Raw genomic sequence first — 21,426 nt, 5'->3', positions numbered from 1 at the left:
ATTTCCTAGCCAAAATTTAGGAGTCATCCCTGATTTTTCTTGTCCTTTCAACTCGTATATCTAATCTGTCAAGTCCACTTAGTTCTACCCAAAATGCCTCTCAAATTCACCCACTTCTCCCCATCTTTAGTGCTCTCCCCCAAATGCAAGCCATCAGTTCCTCTCTAATCCATCTCCATTTAGTATTAAGAATGAATTTCCCAAAGCCTAAATTTGATCATGTGATACCCTTGTTTACAAGTCTTCAGTAGCTTCTGATTGCTCTTAGCATATGATGTTAATTTCTTTCTGGACCTACAAAACCCTGCAAGATCTGGCTCCTGCCTTCCCCAAATCTCATCCCATACCACTCTTTCCTTTGCTCATTTTGCTCTACCCTCACCAGTCTCCTTTTATTCCTCAACCCCCAAGAGTCTTTGAACCTGCTTTTTATCTGCCTGAAGTGTTTTCTTCACAGTTTTCTGCATGGCTGACTCTTAAAGTCAGCTGTTACCTCCTCAAGCCTTCTCTGATGAGCCAATCGAAAGTATTCGATCTCATTACTCTCTCCTTTATCATCATATTAATTTCTGTAGTAGAACTTAATCTATACATTTGTTTACTTGTTTATTGCCTCTCTTCCCAATTAAAATTTAAGCTCCCTGAAGACAGTGGCCTTTTCTGTCTTGCTCACCCCTATTTCTTCAGTACTTCATTGGATCTGGTGCATAATAGACATTCCAAAAATGTTTTTTTTTGAAAAAAATAAATGAAAGATTGCTTAAAACAAGGAAAAATCATATGTTTAAGCCTAATTTCTCATGAAAACTTATCCATATTGTACTAAAGCCCAAGACTGAACACACAAGATGATTTTTAAATTAATAGCCACAGGAAAGTAAAAACTCACAAGTGCTTTTTGGGTTCAATCTGACCTTTCAAGGGAGATCTTACTATATTTGAAGTTGTAATTGTCATTACCTCAACTTAAGCTTCATTTATTCATGCTTTATTTTTTCATTCAGTTTTTGGTGAGAGCCTATTATATTCATGGGACTGCACTAGAGGAGATGAAGAATGTAAAAATGTGTAAGATCCATTTTCTACTCTCACAGAGGCTACAGTTTTGTGGGGGAAACGAGGAACACATACTGAAAGCCTCATTACATTGAGATGTAAGTGGCACAACCTAAATGCTCTCCGTATAGAGAAGAGAGAGGTCGTCTGTACTGAACTAATCAGAGAAGATAATATGGATTAGGTAGCACTTTAATTGGGTGTTTAAAAATAAAAAGGCTTTCAATAGGTGGAGATGGAGGTGGAGGAAAGAAATTCATTCCTCGTAAAATAAATTGGCCTGAGCCAGTAATCAGGACCAAGAAAATGAAATGCATGCTTGGGGAGTGGTGAGAAGTCCCATACATCAAGCTATGTATGGGATCAGTAGCAAATACAGCTGGTTGAAACCTGGTCAAGAAAGGTCACTAACTGTAAGCTAAATAATTTGAACTTTATTCAGTAGTTGATAAAGAGCTTCGAAAGTGTTGTTGTTGTTGTTTTTTCGGGAGGGTAGTAGCTTAATCAAAACAGTGCTTTAGGAAGACTCACCTGCTTTGTGTGCAGTTTAGACTGAAAATTGGGGTGAGTGGGTGGTAAAGAGCCCACACTTTTTCACCAAAGACCAAGGACCATGTAATCTTAACTTTCTCTGTGTACCTCCTACGGGTAGATTGAGGAAACATGGTGGAGTCGAAAGAGTGGAGGTTTAGGCCTGGTTTCAGAACCCTGGCCCCATAACTTTGGTACTTGTTTCTGGGCTTCTGTTTCCTTAATTGTAAAATAGGGATAATTTTTATCTTATCGACAAGGATTAGGAAGTTCTTGACAAATGGTAGCTATTATTAATTATTGAATGCAGCACTGAATTTATTTGCTTCAACTTTAGCATTATACTGGACTACTTCTGTTTGCCTTAATTGGTAGTCTATGCTAAAGCAAGATTATGAAAGCAGTTAGGACAGAACCACTATACCTAGTATGTAATATTTTCTTCTGTATTCTCTGAAAAATCACCTCCATCTACTTGATTACTCTGCTGTTTATTCCAAATAGTAACTGCAGCATCAGCAGAAGCTTTTGAATAGTTGTTTCTCTAAATGGAATGTCTTTTACTTTTGCCAGGATAGACAAAGTGTTAAATAAGTACTCAATACTTATTATAATTTAATTTAATCAAAGAAGCGGTAATGGAATTTGAGGGCCACTGGCTGGAGCAGCAAGAGCTGTCTAGCGCTCTTTCTTCCACTTTGTCCCTCTTTAGGGTTTATTTTAATACCATCCTTGGACTAGGATACCAGGGTATTGGTTCTAAGGCATCACTGAATCTATGAAGAAATGTGAGCACCTAGGAGTGATCTGGGGTTACTTTCCCTGGATCAAAGTTACCAAAGTACTCAAATGGAAAATTGAGAGGAAAGGAATTTACCTTTTAATTATTTGAAAATTACCTTTCTCTTTCAGTTTCTATCTTACCATTACAGATGCTAGCACAGAAGTTTCTGAACGATTTTTGCTAAATACTAACCTTTAAATTTAAGCAAGTAAGAAGTGCTGAAGGAAATTTGTTACCAATTTCTGTGTAATGCTGGATGAAATGTTCATTTTTGGTAAACAGAGGTGAAAGTCTTAAAATTTAACTTAGGGATGAAGATTGCTAGTACCAGGCCAGGGCCTAAATACCAAAACAACAATAACCATACCAGAATACCAAGAAAAAGATGTTCTTCTACCACTTATTTCAGTATGAAAAATTTTAAAGTTAAGGAGGGATGGAACAAGCAAATACCATGGTGTTACCCATTCATGAGATGTTATTAATGACCTTCAAACATATATGTTGTATGTCTATTTTGTGCCCTCTAGGGATGAGTGGCTAGAAAGCACATACATGTAATTGAAGTTAAAAGAAAATAGCACAAAAAAATCTCATTTTAAATAGTTGTGATTTAAAAGCAGCCATGTTAAAAAAGAAAATAAAACCAAACTATAGTGGCTTCAACTTCCAAACATTCTGGTTTTGGATAGCTGAGTTCTGAGAAAGTATATGCAGGTGTTGATATTAGCGTACATGTGCTCTGTCAGGTTCAGTTGAAATTGGGGTAGTAGATGTAATTGAAGTATCATATTGTGTGGATTTCCCCAACAATTAGCCAACTCTCTGGATCAGTTGTTTAAGTTCACAGAAAAAGACGAACCCCCAACTCCAAACTTCCACTAATTTTGAGGAAATCTGAAACACAGTTGACATGTAAGAAGATGTATGGAGTTCTGGTATTCACGTTGCTTCTCTTGATGACGGGAGTGATAACATTACTAATAATAGGGTTATTATGAAGATGGAGTTCATTTATCTTAAGTAATTAGAACAATCCCTGGAACGTGGTAATGGCTATGTAAGTGTTGGCTATTAGCGGCATTAGCATGTATTAGTATTGTTAGTGGGGCTATCAATATTTTCATTGCCAGATAGCAGAAACTGTCAATAGAAAGCCTATTTCATGTGAATTTTCATAAGCAGAAGGGCAATTCTGGAATTGTGCTGACATAAGAGTGTAACACCTATTAACTGGGTTTAGGAAGATGGAACCAAATTCAGGCTCCACACTCCTTTTTTTCTAGCTGTATCTCTTAAAACTTGTGTTTAAGCCAAAAGAGATTGTCCTCACTTAAAGTTAGTCTCGATGACCACATCATTAAAAAAAAAATACACTGTGATCAATCAACTGGAAACCACAGATCTTAATTATGCAAAAAGGAAAATATGCCCCAATATTAGCAGTCTTCTCTGAAAGGGAATATTTCTCACTGCCATTCCATCTATTTTTCTCTGTTGCACAACTTTTTTTATAATGAAACTATATTACTATCATAACAGAAAAAAGCAACAGATTTTCATTTTTGAAAACCAACAGCTATAATCAAAGGTACAACAAGATGCCCAATAAAACATTACTTTAAAATTTTGTACTGTATTTTTATATGCCAAGATGCAAGAAAAGCAGCAATATTCTTTTGAAGATCTTCTCATCCCACAACATTAACTTGAACAAAGCCCAAGTGGGTAGTGAGCAAACACTGTCAGCACTGAACAGCATCCAATAACTATGAAAGGGTTCAGACATTCCAGTCGTGTCATTGGTGTTGCAGTAGCCTCTGTTTCATAGTTTGTAAGGATATTAATCTTACTATCAGAAGGGTTTCTGTGAATTATATATTACAATAATATACAATATATAATTATACAGTACTTGTATGGAAAATAGTTATAGGCAGGTAAATGAGATTATTTATATATTTTAATTCAAATTTAAATTAAAAAATAAGCAATTGATCCACATGGCTCAAAATTCAAAAAATTACAAAGGATACAGTGAAAAGTCTTTCTCCCTATGCCTACCCCACAATCACCTAGTTCCTTTTCCTGGAGGCAAATACTGTTTTTAGTTGCTTTTATATCCTTCCAGAGATGTTTTGTGCACATGCAAATAAATACATAGATATAGTCTACAAGTTATAGATTAGGAAGAATGATGTCTTAAGGAATTTGTGGAGCCTGAATCTGTTGTAATAGAAAAGTATTCTGGTTGAGTAAGGGTCTCTCTTTTTAATGTTCCAAAAAGAGTGGATGCAATTGATCATTCTATGAGTAATTACCGAGTTCCTACTATGTGTAAGACTCGTGCCAAATGCTGTTTGTCCTGTCAAGTTGCCTTTAAAATTTTTCATATGTATTCATCTTGTCATTCAGATCTGTGTGCTCAAACATCACCATGTCAGAAAGGCCTTCCCTAATACCCACTTGCAAACAGCTCTCCCTCACCCTCTCACTGTGTTTTGTTTCTTCTGGAGCTAAGGTGATTCTATAACTTCTCACCAATTTCTCATTTGATAATGAAATGGAGTGCTATTATCATTACACAGGGATAAGAGGGTAAACTGGAACTATAAACTGGGATGGTTGGCCACCCTATTTATACCGTTCATTACGTCACAGCATTTTGCATTCCAAGGGAATAGAGATTATCTTGTCTATTTATTGATATTTGTCCACTTGTAATCTCCATGAAGCCAGGACTTTGCTTGTTTTAGGAACCCATCACCTGGAAGAGTCCTGGACACACAGTAGGTGCTTGATAAATATTTGTGGGCTGAATGGGTAACCCAATCATGCTTCATGTTCTGTGTAGAACTGAGCATCTTTTGGTCAGCAAGGGGAAACTGAAAAGTCATAAAGGGCAAATTTGCTCAGAATGTGTCCTCCCTCAGGATAGGGGGAAAAAGAAGAGGCAACTTTTAATATTCAAATTTCAATATCTTGCAGCATTTCGTGTAAAGAGATCTGTCTTGCAGATGTGCACTGGAAGTGTCAACTGTTTGGTTATTTGCAGGGAGATGGGGGGTGTTGTGGGCTGCAGGATAGGCCTGGTCTGGGGAGTAGACCAATGGGATGAGAATGGTCATGGACCAGTTTGATCCAGTGGTTGGTTAATCTGTAGAAGACCTGTCTCCACACAGTGGAACAGCTATGTCCATGTGACTCAGTCCACAGGAGAAAAGGAAGAGCAACTTCAGAGCAAGCAGCCTGCCATCTGGGCTTATTCATCCTCCAGGAGGTGGGAGGCCAGCAGGATACAAAGGAACAAGCACCTGTCTGTGTGTGGGATGTGGCTAGTGGGTCACACACAGACACAGACACAGGCAGAGACACACAGACACACACAGACACAGACACACACAGACACAGACACACACAGACACACAGACACACACACACACTGCTTAGCAGAGTCCAAGGGCCCTGGGAGTCGGTTTTGGTAGAAAAGTCTGATGTAATTCTCTACTATCTTACCTAAAACCGGACTAATCTTTTTAATCATAGAGGGCATAGGTTGTAGTGGCTTAGTAGCTCAATTTAATTTTCCCTTTTCCTTTCCAAACAGAGAAGCCTATGTCCTGCTTTTGGGGCTGATCCATGGGAGAATTCCTGTAGGAGGAAGAGGCTGAAACTCTGGCCTAGCGTTATTAAACAGAGCACTCATAATAAATGTGTCAATACTATTTCTGAAATATTTGCAAGTTTCTCTCTATCACAAACATATTGTTCAAATTTTATTAAAGGAAAATATTGTAGTATCCTATTGGAATTATTGGGTTTTTGGGTAATTATCTTAAGCCCCTTGATTTTATTGCTGAGGGAACTGAGTCCCAGAAAGGTTGAATAACTTGCCTTACTCTACATGAGCAGATATAGTCTCCTGTTTTTACAAGTTAGAACCTCTTCTAATATTTGACGATAGGTATGTGTTTTTTTTTAAAATTAATTAATTAATTAATTTTATTTTTTTAGGCTGCGCCTATGGCATATGGGATCTTAGTTCCCCGACCAGGGATCAAATCCGTGCTCCCTGCATTGGGAGCGCGGAGTCTTAACCACTGGACGGCCAGGAAAGTCCCATGTTGTTTTAAAGTGACATTTGGATATGGCTGAGATTTCAGTAGTTTAAGCTGTGAAGCAACTTATGACGCATATTTAACCAAATAAAATTATTTTCCCTAGCTCGTGCCATGCTGACAGCTTACAAAACCTGTGTTCATCTTGCTTCACTCATAAAAAGGGACTACAGTTATTTTTAAAAAATATTTTATTAACTTTTATTGGAGTATAGTTGCTTTACAATATTGTGTTAGTTTCTACTGTACAGCAAAGTGAATCGGCTATACATATACATATATCCCCTCTCTTTTGGATTTCCCATTTTAGGTCACCACAGAGCACTGAGTAGAGCTCCCTGTGCTATACAGTGGGTTCTCATTAGTTATCTATTTTATGCATAGTATCAATAGTGTGTATATGTCAATTCCTATCTCCCAATTCCTCCCCAAACCCTTTCCCCCTTGGTATCCATATGTTTGTTCTCTACGTCGATGGGACTACAGTTATTTTTAAACCTGGAATTTGAAGGAGGGAATATAGATTATATATCAAGGTTGGCTGAATTTACTCAGGAATTTTTCAGACTGAATATGTAATTTCTGGAGTGTAAGTGAAAGAAAAATGAAGTCTTTAAGTGATCTCTTTGTCTCTCTTTGTCTATATCTTCAGTTTCATCCCAGACTAGTCCCAGGATGGGAAGAAAAAGTGATTTTCTCTTTCCTTACTCTTACATTATGAAGTGGTTGATTAAACTGATTCCAGGGCAGCCACTTTAATGAGCATTAGATAGCAATATTGCTTAATAACAAAACAACTACAAGTCAAAACAAGTATTGGCACAAAGAAAATCTCTATTCTGTGTAGCAAAATGTTTATCAGACTTCCACCAATGAGCCATGTGTTTAAAAAGCAGCTGATATTGAGAAACATTTCTGATTATTCTTTGAAGTTTGTAGTAACAGGATATAACATATCTATACTACCTCCTTTTGTTTAGGGCCCCAAATGAGATGTGTATGAATGTTGCAATTTTGTATAACTCCAGGATAAGCATTCAATTATATCTTTCACCCTTTTTTTCTTTTCTAGTAAAATAGAATAATAAAAAAACCCAAATAATAGTTTATGGGCTCTGCTATTTGTTGAAAAAAATGCTTTATAGATAATATTCAGTGACAAGCCATCACTCTCCTTGGTTTATATAAAGAAACTTAAATACAGAGGTCTTTAAAAAAAATACAGAGGTCTTTATAAAGAGGTGTGACTATACACAATCACACAAAGATTGAGAAAACTCTTTGTGGCAATAATTCTACCTGCAGGCCAGATCTGTGCCCTACTTCTGTGAATAATCGTCACAGGGTCTACTAGTTGTATTATTTTTTAACATACAAACTTCTTGTTTTAGAATCAAAGAGTGCCAAGCTTCTCCAAGACCAGGAATGCCTGGACTGCCTATTCGAAAACCTTCACCTTCATTCTTGCTGGAGACATTATGTCGTCAGGAGGTTTCATCACCTGCTGCCACTAGATGGTGCCTGTCATTGAAACAAAGGTTCTTCCTCCCATCTTTTGTTTCCTTTAGGTGCCTGTAAGGACGTTGGATGATATCAAAGAAATTTGATTGATAAGTTAAGTAGTGGGTTAGTATTCTAGAAGGTCATTTAGCACAGAGAGTTATTTATTTTATTTTGTAATTTATTTTTGTAATTTATTTTTGGCTGCGTTGGGTCTTCATTGCTGTGTGCGGGCTTCTCATTGTGGTGCCTTCTCTTGTTGCGGAGCACGGGCTCTAAGCGTACGGGCTTCAGTAGTTGTGGCTCGTGGGCTCTAGAGCGCAGGCTCAGTAGTTGTGGAGCATGGGCTTAGTTGCTCTGTGGCATGTGGGATCTTCCTGGACCAGGGCTCGAACCCATGTGCCCTGTGTTGGCAGGTGGCTTCTTAACCATTGTGCCACCAGGGAAGCCCCACAGAGAGTTACTTATTAAAAAAAAAAAATCATTATCCAAAAAGACTACTTATATTGTTTTTCTAATTCCACTAATTTTTTCTGTTCATCCTTCTTGTCACCAAGCTGTGTGAACTCCAGTACAAAATGAACAAATAAATCTTTCCTTGGGCTCATGAGAATCAAGGGACATAATTCAAGGTTTAGAATCAGTGAAAAAAAGATCTCAGGATTCATTGTCCTTGCTCAGAATAGCAATAGCAAAGGTGACCACATGCAGAGATAACGAGAAAAGTTAATGACCTTACAAAAGAAAAACACTTGCATCTCAATTACTGGACAATAATGAATAGGAAAGGAAATGGAACATGCTTTTTTAATTGTGGGATACCAAACATCAAGTAATGAGAAAGATAACAGGTTGTTGGCTTGTTGCCAGTGACAGCTCTTTTTCTCATTAATTTAAGGCACACACAAAACCTCAGCCCAAAGTGCTCTAATTCCCTCTCTGCCTCCCACCCCACACTCCAGCCCTATACTCTTTCAGGGTAAATTTGGTCAATCTTGATAGTAAAATGCCTTCAGGGGTTACTTACTTGGTTTGTGTGAAGGACAGTTGGATATATTTTGTAGCAGAATATTGGAAAACATAAGCTTCTTGGATTTTTCCTTTCCCAAACAGTCACCAACGCTGACCATTCATGGCTGGTTCACGATTATAATGAGAAATTGTCAGCTATGTTGAAATACGTAATCCACAGTGTGAAAAACTGCTGAACAGCAGTTGTAAATTCTTAATACAAAAGTGTCTTCTCTTTTCCTGTGAGCTTACTTTGGGGTTGCTGATTCTTGCTAACTGTGTGCTCAGGGACTGAAAGTTAATTTTAACATTAGTCTAAAAACAAAATATAACTATGTAGGGAAAACCTTTAAAGCTAAAAAAAAAAAATCTTGTTTTGAATTTCCCACATCACTGCAGTGGTTCATGTTGAATGTGTGAGCATATATGTGAGCCAGATGTAACAACACCCAGACACACAACATTAATGCAATTTAATTTTAAACATTAGACAGCTTCTGGTGGTTCCTAGTGTCTCCTGAGCATTGACTAAGGATTTTAAACACACCACGTTTTTTAAAAAGATACACGAGTATATACCTGCTTCCCAAGCAGTGGTGAGGTACAATAGATCTATTCCAGTTTTAAATACTGGAAAGAAAAGTCTTTTCCCCTGGTACTTCCCTAATGGCACAGTGGTTAAGAATCTGCCTGCCAATGCAAGGGACATGGGTTCAAGCCCTGGTCCAGGAAGATTCCACATGCCGTGGAGCAACTAAGCCTGACCGCCACAACTACTGAGCTTGCGCTCTAGAGCCCGCGAGCCACAACTACTGAGCCCGTGTGACACAATTACTGAAGCCCGCGCCTAGAGCCTGCGCTCCCAACAAAGAGTAGCCCCGCCCCCTCCTCCTCGCAACTAGGGAAAAGCCTGCAGGCAGCAATGAAGACCCAACGCAGACAAAAAAAAAAAAAAAGCCTTGTCCCCAAATTATTTCCCTCCAGATTCGCCCCCCCAAGTCTTATTAATTACAGCTTAGCACTGAAGGAAAGTTTGGAACCAAATCTTTGGAGCAGGTTGTCAGTATGTGATATTATTTCTCTTGGGCTTTATGTGCTTTGGTGGCTATCCTCAAAGATGCAGTTTGGTCAGTAACTTCCACATGTGTATTATATATATAATATGTGTTAATAGGCTTATATAGGCTTACGTCATATACCGTGAGGCTCAAATCCATTAAGTGGCTTCTCTCTAGCAGTACTCAAAACATTAGATGGTGTCTGTGCTGACGGTCTGTTTATAGCTTAATGGTCTACTTAACTGATCACGATGGGGCTGGGTCATCGATATATTATTAGTAGTATGTGCTTGGCAAAGGGGACTTAAACTCTAATTGGCCTTAGGAACACAGTAAATACAATAATCCCTTTATATCCTCAAGAAACTCCCTTGGATGGCTTAAAGATGTTTCCCAAACTGCTTGAGGACGACAGAAGTCCAGTGACATAAGCGAAGGACAGGTTGAGAGCCGTGCCCTCCCCAGGCATCCTCTGCTAAAGGTGTACGATGTCTTAATACTGTGTGCTGGCAGCACTCTCGCTACCTATATTCCTCAAGTTTTATAAAGTAGCGTCAAGAGTGACCTGGGGCTGGGAAATGCCAGCAACTTCAGTTCTGCAAGAGAGAATAAGCTCTCCCCAGCGGGGAACTCTAGCGAACAGGGCAAAAAGCTGGTCCTCGCAGCCCGCTCAGAGCGTGAGAGAGACGGAACCCAGGAAGGCGAAGGCGGCGGGTCGGGAGCCGGGTCCTCGGTCAGCTCCAGCCGGGCGCTGCGCGCAGAGCCGGGGCCCCCGGCAGAGGCGGTGCGGCGCGAGGCCCCTCCCCGCCGCCGCCGCCGTCGCCGCCGCCGCCGTCTCCGCCGCCGCCGAAGCCCGGGCTGCTGACGCCGAGCGGCGGCCCGGAGCGGTGGGGGCCGGGCGCGCGCGAGCGAGGGCAGGGCAGGGGGCTGGCCGAGGCCAGTCGCGGCTTTAAATATGGATCGCGGGCTCGCGCTCGTGGCACAACCTCCGCCACCGCCGCTTTCTCCGATCCCCCCGCCCTCCCCGGGCTCGCTCCCGAGGGGCGTCCAGGCCGGGCACCGCCGCTGCAGTGTTAGTTACTGGCAGAAACGTTGGCAGAAACGTCGGCGATCCCCATAAATATGCAGGAGCTGCAGAAGGCAAAGTAGAGTAGACGCCCGCGCTCTCCCACACTCACTGGCCGCTCACCACGCGGGCCGTGTAGATATCTATCCCCCGCGCTATCTCCCCCATTTTCTCGCGGGCCGTTCAGGTTCCCGTCCTGCTGGCTCCGAGGACCCTCCCGCCCCAGCGCCCTCGCCCCGTCCTCGCCTCCCTCCGCCCCGGAGCGCGCACCCACCCGGGCGGCAAAGTTGTGACTACTTGGGCGCGGGTGGCTTGCGCCCCGCTCGCTCCGCGCCTCGCACCAACTTCCCGCGGTTCGGCCCCGCCGCGCCCCGAGCCCGCGCCTCCGGGGATCCCGCGGGCCCCCAGCTTCCAGCCCCGGCGGCGCGCCGGGCAGCGCTTCGGTGGCGGCGGCGGCGGCGCAGGCGGTGGCGGCGGCGGCGGCGGCTGCAGCCCCACACTCAGCCGCCAAACTGGAGGAGCGACGGAAGCCGGACCCGAGGAGGTGAGCGCCCGGCCGGGGCCGGGGAGGGAGGGTCGGCCGACTCCCCCGCCTCCCGGCGGCGGCGGGCGCTGGGGCGGCGGGCCCGGGGCAGGTCCCGGAGGGGGCTCAGGCGGCCTCTGGCGCGCGCCGGGAGGGAGAGAGAGGTCAGTTGCGGGCCGGGCATCCCCGGGGCTGGGCGCTGGCGGAGTGTGCAAGACGAGGACGCGGAAAAGTACTTTTTTTCTTCTTCGCGTTTAGAGGAAGAGTTTGGGTGGTCCTGTTTCTCCCCCACTGTAAAGCCCTCAGCTCGTAACCCGGCGTTGCCGCCCGGACTGGGGGGCCACTGTACCCCGCGGGCTGGGCTCCGGCGCAGTGACACGTGTGTTCCTGTGAGCCTGGGTGGCCCCAGTGTGGCTGGGCACCTGCTTGAGAGGGTAACGTCCCCAAACCCACTAGCGGGGGAGGCTTGGGGGGGGAACTTAAGGTGCCGCCGAGACCGCGGCCCCCACTTCACTGCCAGCTCCGAGATGGAGCATTCACATCTTTCCTTGGCACGCCGAAAGCGGGGGTGAGTCAGGCAGATTCTCTGCAAGTGGCACACACACAATTATTTGCAATGGATTTGGAAAGGGTAGGCAGAGGTTAAAGTGGGATTTCTCTTGGCCGGCGACAGTGGAGCTCTTCCTCAGGTACTGGGCAGCATGTGCGTCTTGGCAAGAAGAGGTGATTTCTTTTTTCTTAAGTGCATTTTACCCAGCCTTTGCCAGTCCGTTAATAAGAGTCACCAAAGAAAGGCAGGAGTTGGGAACTACATCAGCAAACTGCGGCAAGCACCACAAGCAGGAAAGTTATTAAAGAACAAAAGAACAGTAACAACAAAAAAACCCGGAACTTGACATGAGAGATGGAGAAGGAAGCCATTCTACCTCTGTTCTACCATCGTAAACCATTTTTTAAAAAAGTTCCATCTAAAACTTCTGTTTTGTCCACCCCTCATTCCTTCTCCAGGCCTTGCCTTCATAATTGGCCTGCACCAAGCTCTTTCCAGGCTTGATGATGAAGAGCACTTTGTAATTCTGGTTTACCCTCCTCATTTCTTTTCCCATTTCACTTCAGTGCTGGAGAAAGTTGCTCCCAATGGGAAATCATGAACACTGGCCTGTGCCAAACACACATTGTCTCAAATCCTGGAACAATTCCTTTCCTAAGAGACACTGCATTGTAACATGTTTCCCTTTTTCTCATGTATCTGGGACTTGGAGTTCGAATACTACCTGAATTAAATTTAAGTGTACATTGCTCAATACGGCTTAGTTTTTCATTTTGGTTTGAATAGATTGTTCAAAGCAGTTTAGAGCAGTATTCAGTAGCTTCTTATGGCCAGTGTAATGTCTTTTGAAAAGGTTTCTGACTTAAGAACTCTCTTCCTTGTATCCATCACATTAACATTTAAGTAATTTTCATGGTCATTATGGCACTTAGATTGAGGTTATTAGTATAACTTCAGTCAAAGAAAGCATGCCTACTTCTTTTTCTATAGCTTTAACAACTGGGGAAAAGAAACTTTTACTTTCATTTTAAAGTTAAATGTAGTGATAAGATTCTGTTCTCTTTCTATTACATCTTGAAATTGAATAGTTTTAACTTTATCTCAGGGTCTCTGGTAAGATGACAAAAACCTCCCACATATATGGATAGAGAGAGGAAAATAGTACTCTTACGAACTCTTGAGGCATAGGGTATTTATCAGAGTAGAGGTGGGAGGGATAAGATGGGATATTTTGATAGTTCCAGGCATGTCTACCTTTGTGAAAACAGAAAACTAAGAAACCCCCAACATTTTGCATGAAGCTGTTTTCAAAATGAGGTTTTGGGTATCATTTAATGTTTAGGGGTCATTCTGGAGCCTTACTAACATATATGTATCTCTTTCAGTTCATTTTGTTAACGTAAAATGCCTTTAAATGTTTGAATGTTAGTGTTATTAGTTTAGTCTTTTAAATGATTAGAATATGTTTTGGGTTTAGAACAGTGTGTGAAAGCGATACAGGGAATCATATTTAGAGAAAACATTGTGATAGAAACGGGTAACCTTTGGGACAACTTCCAGCACACTCTGGTGGTAATTTCATTTTTCACTTAGCTCCGGCAAGTATAATTTTAAGGTTCTGATCCCTTGTTCTGATAACAAGGTGGATAGCTTACAAGGTCAGGCCATAGCTTACATCTTAAAGAAAACACAGCACTTGAGGAAAGGAAATACACATAAGTTTTTGAATCATGTAGATAATCAGGTTTCTCTGCCTGCCTCTGAGGGCGCTGCAGTCCGCGAGGACTACTATTGTTAGGGGAGAGAGTCCTGTGAGAATTCACTGCTACTTAAGTGTGGCAACACACATCATCTACTTGTTTTGGAGCGCTTGTTTGTTTGTTTTTAATGTGAATAGAAGCCAAGACTGGAGTTGATAGCTATAAAGATTGGAAGTGGAAAGAACAAACTGAGAAGAGAAAAATCTAATGATGATGAAAGTTTCTAAGGAGGTTTTCCTTGATTGCTAAATGGAAAGAATCAGGGCACATGATTTGATGGGACAAAAGAAGCTGTAAGCGGAACACCTATCTTGGTTCTCACTGTTGCTGCAGTTTCTGAGGCCAACCTGTGATTTATGACGTTTATCTATGTTGGGGAAGCCATTTAGCAAAACACATAGTTTAGGAACATCCAGGAAGTTAGTAAGACTTTTACAAAACTAAATTAGATCTTGCTACTTTCAGGAACTTTTTGCATAATGCAGGAATTCTAAGGGAGGGGAAGAATAATGTTTTTTTCATATAAGATCAGGGCTTAGTTGTACTTCACATACACTTTTTTTTTTTTGCGGTACGCGGGCCTCTCACTGTTGTGGCCTCTCCCTTTGCGGAGCACAGGCTCCGGACGCGCAGACTCAGCGGCTATGGCTCACGGGCCCAGCCACTTCGCGGCATGTGGGATCCTCCCGGACCGGGGCATGAACCCGTGTCCCCTGCATCAGCAGGCGGACTCTCAACCACTGCGCCACCAGGGAAGCCCCTCACGTACACTTTGCCTTTCTCCCAAGAGCTAAGCATTTAATATGTTTATGTCACAAATAGAAAATATGCTGCTGTCCTTCTAACATTAAGATGATATTTTATATCCCCTGTAGTGCACACCGTTAGTTATTTTTGCAGCAGTGGAGATGAATTCTTTTAACCCACCTTTTACCCAGTTCTTTTGTCTGATGTACATTTACACACATGCACATGCACAGGTGCACGAATAATACTCATTTGTAGAGTTAGCCGATTTTATTTTATCTGAAACCATATTTATGACTGTCATAATGATTTTGTGGCAATGACTTTTATTGCATTTCTCTAGTCTCAGCAGTGCAATGGCATTTCAAACAAGGCATCAAAAGGACAGCCAGCTATGAATGGTGATGGATTTATTTACCTGCTGTGACAAAGAAGAGAGAAAACTTTTTCTTCCAGTCTTCTTCATGATGTTCATAATTTCATCCCTCAATGATAAGGTCTTACTTGCCTTTGGATTAAGTTATATGTTCGAAAAGATGGTGATAGAACTAATAATGGTGAAACCATGTACATCTATAGTTGTTTTCAGAAGCCAAAACATCCATCTTTTTCTGCTTCCCTAAAAATTAAGTAGATGTAAGGGATTATCATGCTTGTCGAAAAGATGAGGAAGTTAAGACACAGCGAACTTTGTATGCTTTTCTTAAACTAAGTGGAAAATTATTGATGGAGGTGGGAATGAACATTTCATCTTTGAACTAGTGACGCCTGTTTATTGAATGACTGTTATCAAATGAACGAGTATTGTTTTTAGTCACAGCTTTTAAGATACTAAAGCAGATGAACATTGATCTTGGTGTAAAGTGAGAGTTTCCATTCCTGTAGGTAATTCTGTTCAGCGGAGGCACCCACCTGTCTCCTCTTTAGTTCAGGTCCTGCAGTGCCCGCGGGTGAAGCTTTCAGTTTGTGTGTGCCCGTTCTAGCTCCAGGCTTGAGAGCTAACTTTTGTTTTTCATGGAGACTGGATACAGAAAGAAGTTACATGAAATTAGGATGTAAAAGGAAATAATCACCAACTAGTATTTCACGGTCTTTTTGTTTTTTTTTACTTTGTGGATTATTGTGTAGAAAAAGAGTATCCTTTGTTTCACTTGAACTTCTGTATTGGAAACATTAAAAAAGTTTAAAATAAAACTTTTAGTATACATTTTTGGGGGATTTGAAAAATCAAAATTAATAAAAATACAAAATGACAAAGGAATATATTCTTTGAAACTGATATGATGTTCTATGAGTGACACAATTAGAAAAAGTGTACATAATGTCTTGGGTAAGAAGTTAGCAGTTGGACTAACAATGCAGGGGACACAGGTTCGAGTCCTGGTCGGGGAAGATCCCACATGCCGCGGAGCAACTAAGCCTGTGCGTCACAACTACTAGAGCCCTTGAGCTGCAACTGCTGAGCCTGCGTGCCACAGCTACTGAAGCAAACGCGCCTAGAACCTGTGCTCCACAGCAAGAGAAGTCACCGCAATGAGAAGCCTGTGCACTGCAACAAAGAGTAGTAGCCCCCGCTAGCAGCAACTAGAGAAAGTCCGGACGCAGCAGTGAAGACCCAACGCAGCCAAAAAAAAAAAAAAAGTTAGCAGTTTCTTTTCTTTTTTATAAATATATTTACTGCCTGATATTCTCTTATACTATTTGCAAATAAGTAAACTTGTGGGATCTGCAATTTTATGTTTGTTAATTCTAGCTTTGGCCTGGAGACCTAGTATTCACGGATAGGGCCCAGTAACAACTCCATCTATTTGGAACTCCTATATTTGGCATATTCTTCCAGCAAAACAGCCTCTGAGCAGGCAAAATAGAGGGTTAAAAAAAAGACATCATTAAAGAGGATTCACTTTACTCATAAGACATCTCTCAGATTCTGTTTACTCTTTAATTCAGATACAGTTCCAGCTGCTGATTATAACATTTCTAATCCTACAGCAAACAGAAAACTACAAATTAGAAGATAGAAATGGCCTGATATTGCCAGTTGCATGGATAATATTGAAAAGTGCCAGAGAACAGCTTGGTAGTAAAGGAAGAGGTAGACTAACTACTAATAGCAGATGTAAGAATGAAAGAAAGCCTGGTGGTTTGGACTCTGCGCTGCCCTGACAGCATCACTTCATACATTCCCTTCCCCCTCCTCCCCTTCTTTCTTTTCTTTCTCCTTCCCGTCTTCCTATCTATTTACATTTTTATTGAAATGTAACATGTATAGAAAAGTATGCATGCCATTAAATTATAAGTAAATAGCTCAGTGATTTACCTAAGTGAATACAGCCCTGACCCAGCACCAAAGCCAAGATGTAGACCATTGTCAGCAGCCAGAAACCCCCTCCTTCCTCCCCGCCAAGAGTAGCTTCCCTCCTGACTTCTGGGACTGCAGGTTACTTTTACCTTTTTTTTTTTTTTTTTTTTGCGGTACGCGGGCCTCTCACTGTTGTGGCCTCTCCCGTTGCGGAGCACAGGCTCCGGACGCGCAGGCTCAGCGGCCATGGCTCACGGGCCTAGCTGCTCCACGGCATGTGGGATCCTCCCGGACCAGGGCACGAACCCGTGTCCCCTGCATCGGCAGGCGGACTCTCAACCACTGCGCCACCAGGGAAGCCCGACTTTTACCTTTTATTGAACTTTCTACCAGAAAAGTTGTATATCCTTGTGCCTGCCTGCTTTTGCTCAGTTATGTTTGTGAGAATCATTCACGTTTTGTGCATAGCAACAGTTTGTTTATTCTCATTGCATTACAGTGTTCCACTTTATAAGAATGCCACAATTTATTCATGATGGACTCTTGAATAAATTCACTCTTGATGGACATTTGAGTTTTTTTCCAGTTTTTGGTTATTATGCAAAGTGCTGCTCTGAGCATTATTACGTATGTCTTCTGGTAAATGTGGGAATTTGGGATGTGTGTGTTGTGAGTTGCATTGGTGAGCTAGACTTAGTAGATAGTGCCTTCCTTCAAAAGTGGTACCAGCAAAAAAAAAAAAAAAGTGGTACCAGCATCTTACGAGAGTTTTGGCTGCCCCACATCCTTACAAACAGCTGGTATCATCTCTTTTTAATTTTAACCATTCTAGTGGATGTATAGTTGTATCCCATTGTGGCTTTAATTTACATTTCCCAGAGTACCTTTTGTACCTTTTTATATGTTGATTGGCTTTTGTTTTTCTTTTGTGAAGTACTAGTTCAGGGTTTTTGCTCATGGAGTTTCTGCCCAGTATGTTATCCCAAGTTACAGATTTTAGTACTTGGCGGGTAAACTTACCTTATTTGTTTAGAAAGCTAAGCTAACCAGACAAAGTCGTTCATCAGTGTTTCTGTATAATAAATGAAATAAACGGGTGAAGAGATTGGAAACATCTTTTTTTTTTTAAGTGAAAGTGAGTTTATTCAGAGATACACATTCCATAGGCAGAATGTGGTCCATCTCAGAAGGTGAGAGCAGCCCAGGGGTATAGGGTTGTTAGCTTTTATGGGCTGGGTTATTTCATAGGCTAACAAGTGGGAGGATTATTCCACCTATTTTGGGGAAGGGGCGGGGATATCCAGGAATTGGGCCACTGCCCACATTTTGCCCCTTTATGATCAGCCTCTGGACTGGCACCTGTGGGTGTGTTGTTTAGCATATGCTAATATATTATGATGAGCATATACTGAGGTTCAAGGTCTCCTGGAAGTCCAGTCTTACAACCATCTTGGGCCTAGTCGGTTCTAACCAGTTTTTGTAGTATCCTGTTTGATTAAAAACATTTTGAACTTGTAAACACCGTAGTCTGGATCTGTGAAACTGTGTCCCTAAAAAAAACAGCTTTAACACAACATTCGAAACCATATAGAATGTGGCCTCTGTGCTTACCATAAAAGTAGAGTACCTTGTTATGTGGTATTGCCCAGTGACTGATGGAAATGTGCATTTGGAAGGTATGAGTTGGAGACCAGGCTCTCTTATTTGTGAGTTATTTGATTCAGAGAATTTAGAAAATCATCTGTAATAGATCTCTTGTTTTTTTCATTAGTATTAAAATAGCTGTAAAACCTAATTCATTAGAGGTATTATGGGAGACAGATGAGGTGGTATTTATAAAACCTTGCTCAGAACTGTAAATGGCTATACATATTTTAGTTATTTTTTTTATTGTTGTTGTGTTCTAAACATATCTTACTTTTGAGTTGAATTTCCAACACTGAGAGCAGTTCCTGACATAGTAATAGATGCTTGTTTGCTGAATGAATGAATAACACACTTACGCACCCTTTTTGAGCTGTTAACTCTGTATGCTTCGAACTGTGTTTTACATTTTTTTCTCTAGAACTTTTACTTTTTATTGCTAAAGCTGAGTTGGGAACAGGGTTTATTAAACATCAGCTTGAAAAATTGAGTCTAGTAGCCAGCAGCTTGAGATCACCCGTTTCACTATGTAGCTCATATCAAATTTATGCCTCCAAATAACACACACAGGACCTGGAGAATCCTTGAAAATGATTATAGTGCTCTTTACCCCATGGGTGAGCCCCCAGAGCTTACACATGGAATATTTTTTGCTTCTATAAATAGAATGCTGGCCAACAATTTCCAGATTTAAAATCTTGTAGTGGGTTTTCCAGTGCTGATACCTTGGAAACCATGTTTCGTGAAAAATGGAATATTTAAAGATGAATAACAGCTGAAAAGGAGCTTGTAGAGAGCCCTTTCAGCTTACTATGGTTAAGTTGGTTCTCGGATATGTTGATTCTATTATCAGAAGCAAACATGCAGCATATACCTTATGAATATTTGTGTAAAGCACCGATTCTTAATCCCTTGAAAGGTCTGATTCTCAACTTTGATTTGACTTTCTGATCCTCCTTTTTCTTCATATGAAAAGGAGTTTAGTGCCCTGTATTTATATTTAAATGAAATAGAATGAAAATTTGTATGATTTTTTTTTTTGGAGAATTACATGATAAACAACAGTAGGTATCCCTTTGCAAAATCAGTCTTGCCGCAGAAGAAACTTGGACTTTGATATGGAAATCTAATTAGATTTTCTTACCCAAAGACTGATTTTTTCCCCTTTTTTCTTATATTGGAGTTTTTTGTCTTTTCTTTTGAGAGCTGGTGGTGGTAGTGTTGGTTGGTTGGCTTTTATCATTTAAGTATAACTGTTTTGTGGTACTCAGATTACTGAGTATCTAACATGTGTTGCTTCAGAATAACATGTCAGTGTACATTTTATGAGGACATTTACATTTTAGGTAGCATCCCTCATATGTGCTTGACCCGAATGTGGCTGCTTTAGGGTGATTTACTGGACAAATGGAATCATCTGGAATAGTAGACAACTTTTGTTTTCTTGTTACAGATATAATGCTATGGAAAATTGAAATAAATACAAAGGGTAATTATAGTGAGTCTTGTTAAACTACTGTTTTAAAAATAGTGAATTTCAGAAAACCTCATCTTCTGTTCTGGGTGATTTCATTCCTGTGAGAAGTTAAAGTGGGTCCTTTAAAAACAAAAGCACCCAGTCATGTCTGGTTATTGCTGTGTTAAAAGCTGTAAGCAGGACTCCTCCCTTTGGTGTCTACTCAGCACATGTGACTTTAAAAAAGAAATTGAGGCTATGGATTTAGGGAAGAACAACTATTTAAAGAATAGGATTGTGACAACTATAGTATCTAAACTGATATCCCATGAGAGTGGAGTGAGATTAGCTCTTCCATATCTCCTGCTTTTCAGCATGGAAATCTGTTGGTCTCTATGGCCTGATGGGGAGATTCCTAATGTCTTTAACACAAACCAGGCTTTGGTACCTTCTACCCCACAATGATCATGAATGAAGTTCTGAAAGTGTTATTTGTGAAACATGTTTGTTCTGAGTGAGGACTGAGTGAGATCATCAGCCTGGAAGTTTGACTGTATCTTGAGTGTTGATGGCTGCCCTCCTCAAACCCTCCCCTTGCGTGTTGCATGTTGACTGCAGTTGCCGTGAGACCTCCCAGCAGAACTGCTTCAGAAATGCCTTCATTCCTTTGACCTCTAGAGACTGTGTCCTTAGGAATGGGAGATGAGCACTCATGATGTTAGCAGAGAGTAGGGCCTCATGTTAGGAGTTGGCTGAAGTACTGATTACAATCACCTTTAGAAAATTGCTGAGCATTAACAGATTGAGAAGAAACACACAGCTCACACGTTTGCAGTTTTACAAGTTGAACTCCTTTGCCAGGGAAATGAGAGAAGGTGGATAGGAAGTGTCTCAAAAGATTTAGATAAATGAGATCAGATAATTTCCCTTGAAAAGTACATTAAGAGATGAAACTAAAACACCCATCCAGAAACATCAGAAGAAAATATAATTCAAGCACTCCCAGTTTTTCCTGCCAAAACATTAGGCAGTGAATTGTACACTCTATTTGATCACTTTATTGCTTACTGCTCTGCACTGCCCTGTTTCATATGGGTTCATGTTGTCTTCCTACACTTTCTGCTTCCTCACTGTAAGAATTGTGTCAGGGTATCTTTTGTGGTCCTCACAGTGGATAGCATATTTTATAGTGAAAATACTTATTTAGTGGAATTATAATTAGTTACTTAAAAAATCTGGACAGACCAATCAGAGATGCCCAGTCATTACACTCAATTTAATCTAAAGTCTATTTCTTCTCGAGAAATTCCTCCAGTGTAG

The 21,426-nt window shown here is 41.1% G+C and overlaps 1 protein-coding gene and 1 long non-coding RNA gene across 2 annotated transcripts in view; one reads left to right on the top strand and one right to left on the bottom strand.

Moving 5' to 3' along the window:
* LOC125964348 (uncharacterized) overlaps positions 1-21,426 on the bottom strand; it is a 725,473-nt gene that overhangs the window by 111,835 nt on the left and 592,212 nt on the right. The gene's annotated exons all lie outside the window — the stretch shown is intronic.
* Positions 10,873-21,426, top strand: part of SLC4A4 (solute carrier family 4 member 4) — a 351,509-nt gene continuing 340,955 nt past the window's right edge. Inside the window, exon 1 of the mRNA XM_033412501.2 lies at positions 10,873-11,668. The gene's annotated coding sequence lies outside the window, so the exon portion shown is untranslated. The remainder of the gene's footprint in view (positions 11,669-21,426) is intronic.

The sequence above is a fragment of the Orcinus orca genome, chromosome 4 (assembly GCF_937001465.1).
Source record: "Orcinus orca chromosome 4, mOrcOrc1.1, whole genome shotgun sequence".
Lineage (NCBI taxonomy): Eukaryota > Metazoa > Chordata > Mammalia > Artiodactyla > Delphinidae > Orcinus > Orcinus orca.
Note: the sequence above shows the minus strand (reverse complement) of the source record. Positions and strands in the feature narration are given on the sequence as shown.